Genomic DNA, 12078 nt, shown 5'->3' with positions numbered 1-12078 from the left:
TCAGACAATGGCAAAAAGCAGCCATGTTCTTCACCAAAACATCACCAAAACAGTCTCTGAGTCACATATTAAAGTTCTTCTCCTCTGAAAGCTCTTGGGCCATCAGGGAACAGCAGGAGTCTCTCAGCCCCCACCCTCCCAGCAGGGATTTATTGACCTGCCCTCATGAGGTCACAGTTCAGTGGGGCAGCCATGTCCCTGCACTCACACTGGTCCTTGCTCTCTTCTGAGAACAGTGTCCTGAGGTGTGGGAAGCCATCCTGAGCTATTCGGACTTACGCTTGCTTACTCATGGCCCTAAGGTGGTGGCTGCTAAAATATAAGAACAATTAACTAGAGCCTTCTCCTTGAGCTATCGGTGTGAGAAGATTCCGAGAATACCACAAGATGTTCCTGCCCAGGGTGAGATGATCCCGAGAATACCACAAGATGTTCCTGCCCTAACCACGGAATGTACCTGCTGGCGTTAACTCCGGGTGTCCCCTCCAGGTGACCAGATGACCACCTCGCTTCCTGCTTCCATCTCTAGGGGTGTCTCTGCCCTTCCCTCCTTTGTCTGGTGTGAAGGTCAATTCCTTCTCTGTAAGCCTTAAAACCCACTTACCTCCCCGACATTAGAGGAAGCCTTGACACAACCCAGACTGACTCTGATTTTGTTAGCGTGCTTGGCTTCCCTTTTCTCTCCCCCCCATTTTTGACCCTCAGGTAGTGCCCCTTCGGGACCCTGGAATAACTGGACCTGCTGGACGGGTCACTGAGGCACAGGTCTCAGTCACATGTTGGCTTGTTCCCTCTGCAGTGGAGAGCTGCAGGCATGGGACACAGTGTTCAAGGCATCTATGTAGCGGTCCATGCACGTGGTGATGCATTTCTGCTCTGAGTTATCCAAGGAGCCCCAGGCTTCCAGATGCACTTCCTGAAACACCTGTCAGTCATCTTCAGCAGCTCCTGTGATTGGCTATAGCGATCTGCACTTACACCTGCTCTATAATGGCCCCTGGGTCCAACTTTCTTCCACCCATAACATTAAATCCCAGCCAAAACCACTGCCCATGCCTGTGCAGTCAACTGGCACTGCCCACCACAGGTGCCTGGAGCCTGGAAATGTTTAAAACCTCAATGCCCAGCCCCAGTGACACTTCTCCAACCATGCCACACATGCCAATCCTTTCTGAACAGCTCCAACAGCTGGATTTGAGGTATTCACTCCTATGAGCCTGTGTGGCTGTTCTCATTCAAACCAGCACAGCCTTCACTATGGGGTGTAAGAGGCCAGCAGGGTCCAGATACGTGTCCAGTGCAGTCTGTACAGAAACGCCCTCAAACAGGGGACTCTGCTGAGTTAGCATCTCCCCTTTGCCTCCGTCTCCTTCTCCTCAGCCCCTCTCTGTCTCTGTCCCTCGGGCCTCACCCCATCAGTGCCCAGCACCCTCCCTCCTGAGCTCTGCACTGCACTGTCTCTTCCTGAGCCTCTAGTTCCTCTCACTGTGCTCAGCCAGCGTGCTGTGGGTCAGCTGTGTGGGTTCCTGATGGAAACATTGCAACAGTGGCTGGGGAGATGGCTCCGCAGCTCCGAGCACTTGCTGCTGTTGCAGAGGATCCAGGTTGAGTCCCATCAGCACATGGCGGCTGTCAGCGTCTGCAACTTCAGTTCCAAGGGATCCAGTGCTAGTGCACCTACACACTCACATACAAAAAACAAATGCATCTAATAAGAATAAAATTTTATAACTATGATTTGAAAAATACTCCCTCTCTCTTCTACACAACTAGAGTGTGAGGCCAGGAGCTGGGGACACAGGGCTCTTTAGACAAATCTGCACAACCAGCCAATGAACAGAGCTCTGGAACAGGACAGGAAAAGATGGTTGAAACAGACGTTACTGAAAAGACAATTTGAAAAAAATCATAAAATTAAAAATACAGAAGATATTTCGCTTTATGGACCTACTGTGCACAGTGGATCACAGCATCATCCCAGGAAGAAGACACAGTGTGTGCTCATCTTTGCACTTGAGCCAATGTGAGTTTTTGATTACCCATGAACAAGATAAATTCCACTCAGATGTTTGAATGCTAACTTGTAACAGACCCTGACATCCCAACATCCAGAGTGTCCCTGCAGAGAAAGGTGTCCCCTTCCCCCACCTTCCTCCCACTGCAGACCCTCCAGGGTCCCACCTGTGGAAGATGAAAGAGAAGCATCACGGTCTTGGGCAACAGCGCCCCCTGGTGGAGGAACAGAAGAGGACGGCGCCTGAGCCCACAGAGCTGAGGGTAAAGGGATCCAGGCTGGCTGAGCTGCCCCAGGGTATTTGAGCTGCAGCCCCCCCCCCCTTCTCATCTGGGCCACACCTTCTGCTGGAAGCCTACAGGAAGCCATGTCTTGTGCCCAACCCTGCCAGCAAGGAAATATGAAACAGGACCAGGTTCTTCTCTGCAACGCTTTATTCAGGACTTTTTCTTCTTCTTTCTGGGGCCCCGAGCCCTCTCCCTGCGGCCCTTATACATCTTTTCAGCCCCGCATACAAGTGTGATAACATACACAGCACATTGCGCATGTACTAAAGTTGTTTACCACCAGAGAGTTGCATCTGGCCAGCGCCATCTTGTAATGGCGAATGACCAAAGGTGGCTTACTACAGCCATGGAAGAAGGGAAGGCTTGCTCTCTGTCTGCTTGCTCCTGCTCCTGCTCCTGCTGCATCTGTGGGACATCCCTGCTTGCCCGCCTTGCTCTGAATAATGGCAGCAGACTTACATTTATTATGAATGCCTGGGCTTTATGCTAGGCCTGTTCCCAGCCCTCTCCTAACTCAGTCATCCATTTATACCATTCTAAGTTCTGCCCTGTGGCTGGTCACCTCTCCTCAGTTTCACACATCCTGCTTCCTCCGAGTCTGGGTGGCGAATTCCCCATGCTTCTCTCTTCCCAGAGTTTCTCTCTCTGACCAGAATCCTGCCTTCTACTCTCCTTTGCTACAGGACATAGGCTTTTTATTTTACCACGCAGAAGGTGCTTTAGGTAGGCAAGGTAAGACAGAGACTCATCTTCACACAGGGTATAACATTAATTCAGCATGCCCCCTTTATTCCTAAAAAAGTCTCCTTCTCTGATTTCATAAACTATATACAATAAAAACAAGTATAATAACTTAAGTTAAACTAATTAAGAATTAGTAATTATTAGCCGGGTGGTGATGGCACACGCCTGTAATCCCAGCACTTGGGAGGCAGAGGCAGGTGGATTTCTGAGTTCAAGGCCAGCCTGGTCTACAGAGTGAGTTCCAGGACAGCCAGGGCTATACTGAGAAACCCTGTCTCGAAAAAACCAAATCCAAAAAAAAAAAAAAAAAAAAAAAAAAAAAAAAAAAAAAAGAACTTTAATTAATTCTTAATATAAAATATAAGAATTAAATTCATAATGTTTGATCCATTTGTATTTGTCAACAATTGAGAAATTATCTTTCCTGTGAGTCGAAAGCTCTGTGGCTAATTATCTTTGTACTGTAACTTGAAATTATCCACTTAAAAAATCTTCCTAGACCTAAATCAGTTTCTTACATCCTAAACAACTTAAGCTACTGTGAAACTGTAACTATCTAGTCTTCCTCCCCATCAGTGACCTGAGAAGGATGAATGTTACCTGAGAAAACAGGAAGTACAGAGCAAGCAGCTTCCTTCCAAAGCTGTGGGAATGGCAGAGATGGCTGGCTGACTGGACTGTCACCCAAGGTTCTTCTGCAATGCTGGGGCATCCGTCTTCAGGCTACTGGCCCAGTGTATGACGGACTTTTATGTGAAGCAGGAATATTGAAGGACTTCCCCAACTTGTCTTGGCAAAGCTCACCAGTCAACTTCCTCCATGTTCTGCTTGTCCACTGTTAGGACAGCGTGCAGTCTGCAGTTGAAGTAAGGGCAGGTTTTTGGCTGGTATTTAGCTTTGCCACATTTGAAGCAAACTCCATATGGAGATTCTTCAGTGCCCACCATCCTCTCTGAAGTAGAAAGGGTGCTGCAGGCACAGTCCTGCCTCACTGCTGTGGAAAGCCTCGTGTTAATAAAACATTTTGAACGCCATAACCTGTAGATCTCTGAGATTTTCAAAAACCACTTCTGTATCTATAGAACATCAGAATAGGCAAATATTGCTTATTTCTAGCCATCTGCTATCTGTTCAACTTTGCAAACATCTACAAGAGGCTAAAGAAAGCTTATCCTTGTAATTAACAAAACTAGTACCTAACATGTCCATATCTTTGATTGGTTACCCACTCACATTTCTTAATTATCTTGAACTGTTTCCAATAGTTTCTTTCAAGGGCTAAAACTTTACACTTTAAAATGAGCTGCATGGGTACAATATCATAAACAAGAGTTGAAGCATGTATACAGTAGTTGTAGCAAAATGTAAGCTTAAGTTTCTCTCAGTATACAAAAATCCACACCAATGTAAATATGTGAGACTAGTCCTTGTTGCTCTTTAGTGTAAAGTAGATTCAACAGTCTACCCTTTACTCTATCATTCTTTTATAGTCCTGACAGGAAACTTCTAGGTTCTTTGGAAAGTTAGTTGTAACAAATGATGGTTTGCTGGAGCAGACATGTGACAGAATGTTTTCCTGAAGCAGACACAGGTGAAAGGATGTTTTGTTATAGCAGACATGTGACAGGACCTGCGATGAAGAAGTATAAATATGACCCCACAGACAGTTGGGGATGAGCACTGAACTTTGGTTTGGTTTGCTTTGCCTTACTGTTCTTCACTAAGGACATGCATGTATTGATTTTCCTTACATCCTTGTTGATACCCACTTGTGATAACACCACCACTGACAGAAACTCTCCAAAGAACTGCTTCTGAATTCCCATAACTTCTTGGTTGGTTAACCTTGGGGTTTCTTTGGTTTTGAACCACAGTTGCTGGTTTGGGCATCGTGTCTGCCTGCTGAGAGGACTGAACTGTAGCTGCTGAATCCTGTGTGGGGTTTGCTGGCCTCCCGACTGGACTGCAGCTGTTGATTTGAATTTGGGGTTTACTATGGGACTAAACTGCTCACAAAGAAGATTGAGCTCACCCCCAAAGAGCTATTGTTAAACAGGTCCGCTTCCCCCAATATCCTAATAACTTTTCTCTTCCATGACCTCTTCTGGGTGGTGGGCAAAAGGAGAGGCTGAACATTTATTAAAGTAGGTGGGAAAAAATGTATGCCTACATGCCCCGTTTTTCTTTTCATCCCTTTTCCTGCTTCAACCCTGACATTAGATAGTAGAGAAAGGAAGACAGAAGAAAGGAAAAGAGAGAACAAAATTTCTGAATCTAATCTTTCCTTTGCTTCCTCTCTGACAAGGACCTTTAACAACTAGTGACCAACCACACTTTCACAAGGGCAAACACTCTACACCCACTCAACAACCAAATACTTACCATCCCACGATTGACAATGAGGGCTTAGTGTTCTCAAAATTGTTTCTTGCTTTCTGGGAATGAAAATATCTTTCAGAGGCCCTAAGGCAATGAGGATAGTGGTCAAGTCCTAAGAAAGCTAGCTGTAACATTTGCTGTCCAGTCTCTGGGTAATGGGAAAGTGCAGGGCTTAACTGAAGCCCTGGATGGAGCGGTCTGTGAGGCTGGAAGATTTTACCAATTTTTTTTTTGTCTTTTGTTTTTTTTTTTGTTTTTTGTTTTTTGCTTTTTTTTTTTTGTTTGTTTGTTTTTTCGAGGCAGGGTTTCTCTGTGTAGCCCTGGCTGTCCTGGAACTCACCCTGTAGACCAGGCTGGCCTTGAACTCAGAAATTCTCCTGCCTCTGCCTCCTAAGTGCTGGGATTACAGGCGTGTGTCACCACCGCCCGGCGGGCTGGAAGATTTTAAATTATCATTTGAAGTTGTTCTGGATGCACATTTCTGAGGACACAGCTATTGAGGCAGTTTGAGTTCAGATCATCTGGGATGTTTGTCTTGTCTTCCTTGGTGTCAGGTCCCTTCTCTGTAAACACATAAACATTTATAGGTAACATACATTTCTGCATTAACACATGTATGGAATATACAGTGTCCACAGATCAGTTAAAGATGATTCTCTTCTATGTGAGAGAAGGAAAGGCATCAAACACTGTAAGTCTACTTACTCAAGCTGCTATATAAATGTCCACCCATGCCACAGGAAAGGGTGACCTGATAAGCCATATGGACTTTGTAGTCAACAAGATTGATTGTCTCTGAATAGCTGAAGTCCTGACTGGTGTCTCAGCCAGTTTCAGAGCTGTTTCCTTGTAGAGGGACAAGATTCATGTTTTTTTTTTCTTTTCTTTTGTTTTCTTTTGTTGCTCTACTTGTTTTCTTCCTACATTTTTGGAGACAAGATTTTTAGATCTCCCCTGGTCAGCTCTCATATTTATTAATTTTGAAGGAACCCATAACTTTCCTTCTCTTGTTGAAACAACAGCAAAGCTTCTCGCTGAGCTCAGCACACTCCTTCCTTCCACTGTGCGGTCCTCACATACGAACGCTGATCAGATGCAGCAGACCTTTCTCAACAACAACTCCAGAGTTTTTCAGCCGCTGTGTTCCCTGCCTCTAGACCTATGAGCAGACTTCACACAAAGTAGATTCCATGAGGGAGGCAGAGTGTGTAGTGCATGAGGAGGAGCCCTGCACCTCTGTGCACACATGTAAGGAGCCTGACAAGTTCGCTAATTCATTTAAGCAGAAGTCTGGGGAATGTGTGTGGGAAGGGATTGTGAGGGTGTGGGATAATGGTGGAGGGAACATTAAACTGGGTCAGGCTGAGTTTTTGAGTAGAGATCCAATGAAGTAGCAAAGACCAGCTACAGCTCTCTCTGTGAGTCCCTGGCTGTTCCGAAACTCACTCTGCACACTAGGTTAGTCTTCAACTCAGGGTTCTGCCTGTCTCTGGGTATGCAGGACCACGGCCCAGAAATGTTCTTAATCCAATTACCATAGAAGCCTACTGATTTTTTGTTTGATCATGGTAGTAGAAAAATACTCAACGACTGAGAGAAAAGGCTGCATAATGTTGGCAAAAGATCATCTCTGCCCATGAATCAGTTTCTAGACTTGAGGCAGTTTACATACTCAGAATGCCTTGAACGGCTTACCCCGAGTAAGTATCTTATAAAATACATAAAATGGCTTACCCCGAGTAAGTATCTTATAAAATACATAAAAGGTTTACTGCTAGCCTTTCTCCAGTCCTTTCCTGGTGGAATCTACAGACTTTCACCAGGGTAAACCATACACTGTGGGAAAGAAAGAATCACACTTACCAGGGTCTACTGGATACCAAGTCATAAAATAGGACACACAGTAACCTATTATCAAATAGAAGTGCTATATAAGTAATCAGGACTGGACATGTTCTAGAAGCACAAGGAAGTTACATGAAGTCTTTGCCCAAATGCCTATGACATCTACTCCTGTTACAATGCCATCTGCTGCCAAGCATGCACCTGCAGCCTCATGAGGTGCCTTGTTATTGGAAGACTAAGGAAGAAGAGACCAGGGCCTGTCTGGCTGATGGTTCTCATGTTGTGCAGGCACCACAGGAAGTGGACAACTGTAGCATTACAACTTCTTTCCTGGACAACCCTGAAAGACACTTGTGAAGGGAAATCGTCACAGTGGGTGGAAGTTCAGGCCACACCCATGTTAATACATTTTATTTGGAAGGGGAAATGGCCAGATGTGTGACTGTTCTCTACCTCATGGGCTGTGGCCAATGGACTGGATGGATGGACAGGGATGTGGAAAGAGCGTGATTGGAACCATCTGGGGAAGAAGCATGTGCACAGATCTCTCCAAATGGGGAAGGGTGTGAAGACACTTGTGTCCCATGTACCTGCTCACCAAAAGGTGACGTCAGCTGGGGAGAATTTCCCTAATCAGGTAGGTAGGTGACCCATTCCGTGGACAGTCAGTCTCTTTACCCAGCCTTCTCTGTCATTACCCAGTGGACACATGAACAAAGAGATCATCATGCATGAGATGGGGTTATGGATGGGCTCAACAACATGGACTTCCACTCACTAAGGCTGACCTGGTCACAGCTGCTGCTGAAAGCCAGATCTGCCAACAGCAGAGACCAACACTGAGCCCCAGATGTGCCACCATTCCTCAAAGTGACCAACCAGCAACCTGGTGGCAGGTTGACTACATTGAACCAGGTCCTTCCTTCATGGAAAGGACAACACTTGGTACTTACTGGAGTAGATGCTCATTCTGACTGTGGATTTGCCTTTCCTGCATGTGATGCTTCTGCTGAAACCACCATCAGTGAACTTATAGGATGCCTTATCCACCATCATGCTATTCCAGAGTTCCATGTGGTGTTCTGACCAAGGCACTCACTTCACAGCAGGAGAAGTGTGACAGCGGGCCCACGGTCATGGAGTCCTCTAGTCTTACCCTCTATTGTTCTCCACCAACCTCAGGCCCCTGCTTGACAGAAAGATGGGGTGACTGTCTGAAGACACAGTTACAGTGCTCATTAGGTGACAGCAGCCTGGAGGCTTTCTCGGGTGTTGCAGGACTGTCTTGGTTCTGACATGGAGAAGGGCATCCTGAGACACAGTGACTTTGACTGAGGTGCCATCTCTGCTGGCTGCTGGGGAGGATAAATATAAACAGCGCCTACCATGGACAGCTCCTGTGGTGGAATTTCACCAAGGAGGCAGACTGAGGCAGGAAAGGTGCTGTCCCTGCCACTGTAGACAGCTCTGGAGGGGCAGCTCCTGCTAGGAGGGAATGCAATGCTCCACTGTGGACAGCTGCTGTGATGACTGCAGGCTGAAGAGATGTCATGGTGGCACCGTTTACACAGGAAACACCATTTTGACAGCTCCTGTGGGGACATCTCACTGGAGTGGATAATTTAATCTAAAGTGGTGATATTAGGGATTTTGTGACCTCTGAGGAGCTTTGGACCACTTGTCCTATCTGTACCTAGGGGTTGAGAGAGTGGAATGTGTGCCCTCTGTACTTTTACTGTTCCTGATGGGTGACTGTGGTAAATGCTGTACTCAAGTTAATCAGTGACCCCAACTCCCATCTTGGTGGCATGGGTCCTTAATTAGAAGATAAAAGATTTGCTGAGTCATTTGTTCATGCAGTGACTGAAGTTGCTGTTATCAAAAATGAAGCCTGCCACTTCAGCCCTGTGTACTGTACTGAGGTCAATCTGATTGTGGCCACAGAGTGAGGCTTTAATACAATCTGAGTCTGCGGGGGGAAGAGAGAAAGTGTCACAAAATGAACACTGCTAGAGGGAGATTCTCTGCTATAGGCAGATTCTAGAATCTGGAACCAAGTATGGTGAGCGGCAGGAACCAGCAGAGACAAAGGATCTGTCAGGCAGTAATGTGATGCAGTGTGTAGTGTTGAGACGTGGGCACGGCTGAAGGGTAAGTGCAGTATCCTTTCCTAATGCTGCCAGCCGGGGCAAGCTCTGGAAGGGGTTGTCTGAAAGGTGTACACTGTCCTTGTGTCCTATTAGACCCCCTCAAAAAAATCCCATGTCCTCCCACAGCTCAGCAAAACACCATGAGTCTGAATCAGGCGACATATACTGGAAATTCCACTTCATTGTTCCAGTTGGCCTGAGACCACAGAAGTGGCAAGAAGCTTCCAGAACACCACCGTTTCCTTCTATGACGTCAGGACAAACAATGACCAGCAGGAAAGGCCAGGTACCATACCATCCAGCATCTGACCCCATCTGTCATATTTATATTTCTTCTCAACATCACGTGTTCTTTTACATGCTTGGTTTAGCGAAACATCCTTCCACCTGTGTGTCCCAGCAGACCATCATTTGACATAACTGACCTTCCAAAGAAACCAGAGGTTTCCACTTCAAGAAGAGGAAGCTCACCTAATTGTCAATGGGCTGTCAAGCAGTCAGTAAGCCAGAAGGTGAGACCCCTGCAGGCCGACTGGAGATGGGGACAGGGTCCTAGGGCAGCTCAGACCCCAGGACTAGGGGCAGCACAGGCCCCAGGAGAGCCCATTCCAGTCACTGATCCACAATGTAAGTGGCTCTGCTCAGACAGGAGGGCATCCTAGGACTCAGAGGCCCAGGAATCACACAGTTCTGAGGGGAGAAGGTGTCCCAGGGGAAGAACACCTGAGACACAGGACCTCAGGACCACACAGCCCCGAGAGGAAGCTACAGCCAGCTTTTCTGAGGTACCACGAAGATGAAACTTTTGGTGTCTTTGGTAAATCAGTTGTGTTGGATGGTGTTTTGCTGGGTCAAACATGTGAAGGAGTGTTTCCTGAAGCAGACACAGGAGAGAGGATGTTCTGCTAAAGCAAGCTTGTGACAGGACGCGTGATGGGTTCTGGATAATGACACATGGGTATTTTTTCATCTTCCATTGCTTTGTGGAACTCTGTTGGGACTCCACAGAGAGACGCACCAGTAAAGTTCTGGTGGTGTGCCGGCAGCTTCCTGCTGCTTCTGTGGACGCGGGCCGATTGGCAGAGTGACATCTGTCTGTGACTGATGCAGACTTACTGGAGTTTTGCTAAGACAGACGCACATGCTGAGGTGAGACCCACGGAGGACACCTGCTGCTTGGAGGGAGTGTAAATAGGACCCAGGGGACAGTGACGGGGCGTGGCTTGCTTGCACAGCTAGCTCTGCAATGCTTCTTGGTCTCCTGTCTTCGCTGATCTTCACTTTGTTGAGAGAGGCTTGGCAAAGATCGTCTCCTGGTGACTCTGTGGTCCTAATCCCTCCTGCTGACTCATGCCAATCCTGCTGAGACCTGGCTCTTTCTGCAATGTTGTGCCACGAGCACTGCTATCCAGACAGTGCCAAACTGGACTGCTGGGAAATCCAGGAAGTGATTGGGTGTGGATCCAGATGCCGCTGCTGACCTGTGAACTGAACTAAACTGATTTCCTGACAACACAGATGGGATTTACTCCAACGAACTATTTCTAAACAGGTTGATGTGCCCTGTATCCTAATAAACTTTCTTTCCCACTACCCCTGGTGGGTTGTGGACTAGAAGGGAGGTTAAAGCTGAGAAAAATATAACATTGCAGCGCCATCTTTGTGGAGCTGCTGGGGGAGGCTGGAGAGGAGGTGTGATCACTATGGACAGCTCCTGGGGTGGTATTTTACCAAGGTTGAAAGTTGAGGCAGGAAAGGTGTCCTCATTGTGAATAGTTCCTCATGACAGGAGTAGGCTGAGTCAGGAAAGGAGACCGTGGACAGCTCCCACGATGGCTGCAGGCTGAGGAGATGTCGGCCCCACCATTTTGACAGGAGCCGCCAGTGTCCACAGCTCCTGTGGGCATCTCACTGTAGGCTGGGGCAGGAAGGAGGGGCTGACTGCTGCTTTGATGGACTTTGCAGCTCATAGCTTAGGGACCACAGAACTGGTTACTGTTTGAAAATAAAAGCACATTTTATAAGTGCTGCCAAATGTGGGGCAGTGCAGCGTGGCAAGGCTGATGTCCAGAACCTTAGAACAAAAAGGCAGGAAAAGGAGGGATGGATACTTTGTTTCAGCAAACAATGTGTTTACTGAGGCTGTTCTTGGGATGCGCCCCACATGGATTTCAGCATCGGTTTTCTTTTCTACTCTCCCGCATTTGGGCTACTTTATATAAAGGACGAAAGACTCGACTGAGCAACTGGAAAAAAACAGAAGAAATGAAGAAGCTTGTGAATCAAAACACAGAGTGAAAAGGAAGAGAAGAGGGTTCCTTCCTGTCTCTTCTTTCTGAAAAAGTAAAAAAGTTGGCTGTGCAACTAGAGAGAGTAGAGTAGAGGTAGACAAGTTTGAAAAATGTCAGGCACAAGAAAAGGGGGAACATATAGGTTCATTCCCAGTGACTGAACCAGAGACAGGAGTTTCCCCAGGTAGAAAGGGGAAGGAACTGTGTCAGAGGGCAGTCAAGTCAAAGAATGGAAAAGCAGGAGGACGGTGAAGTGAGACAGCCATGTTCAGGAGACCGGGCTAAACTCAGCCCCTGGTGAGGACAGGCTGTCCTAGGTCACAGAATCGCCAACAGCATCCCAAGTAGTTACACAGCATGTGTCTGCT

The 12078-nt window shown here is 47.1% G+C and overlaps 2 protein-coding genes across 3 annotated transcripts in view; both read right to left on the bottom strand.

Annotated features, from left to right (window-relative positions):
* Positions 1–12078, bottom strand: part of LOC127669619 (H-2 class I histocompatibility antigen, D-B alpha chain-like) — a 450763-nt gene that overhangs the window by 33821 nt on the left and 404864 nt on the right. The gene's annotated exons all lie outside the window — the stretch shown is intronic.
* The window catches only part of LOC127669625 (H-2 class I histocompatibility antigen, Q10 alpha chain-like), a 37040-nt gene that overhangs the window by 5114 nt on the left and 19848 nt on the right, over positions 1–12078 (bottom strand).

Source organism: Apodemus sylvaticus, chromosome 19 (assembly GCF_947179515.1).
Source record: "Apodemus sylvaticus chromosome 19, mApoSyl1.1, whole genome shotgun sequence".
Taxonomy (NCBI): domain Eukaryota; kingdom Metazoa; phylum Chordata; class Mammalia; order Rodentia; family Muridae; genus Apodemus; species Apodemus sylvaticus.
The sequence above is the reverse complement of the archived record's forward strand: the minus strand, read 5'-3'. Positions and strand labels throughout refer to the sequence as shown.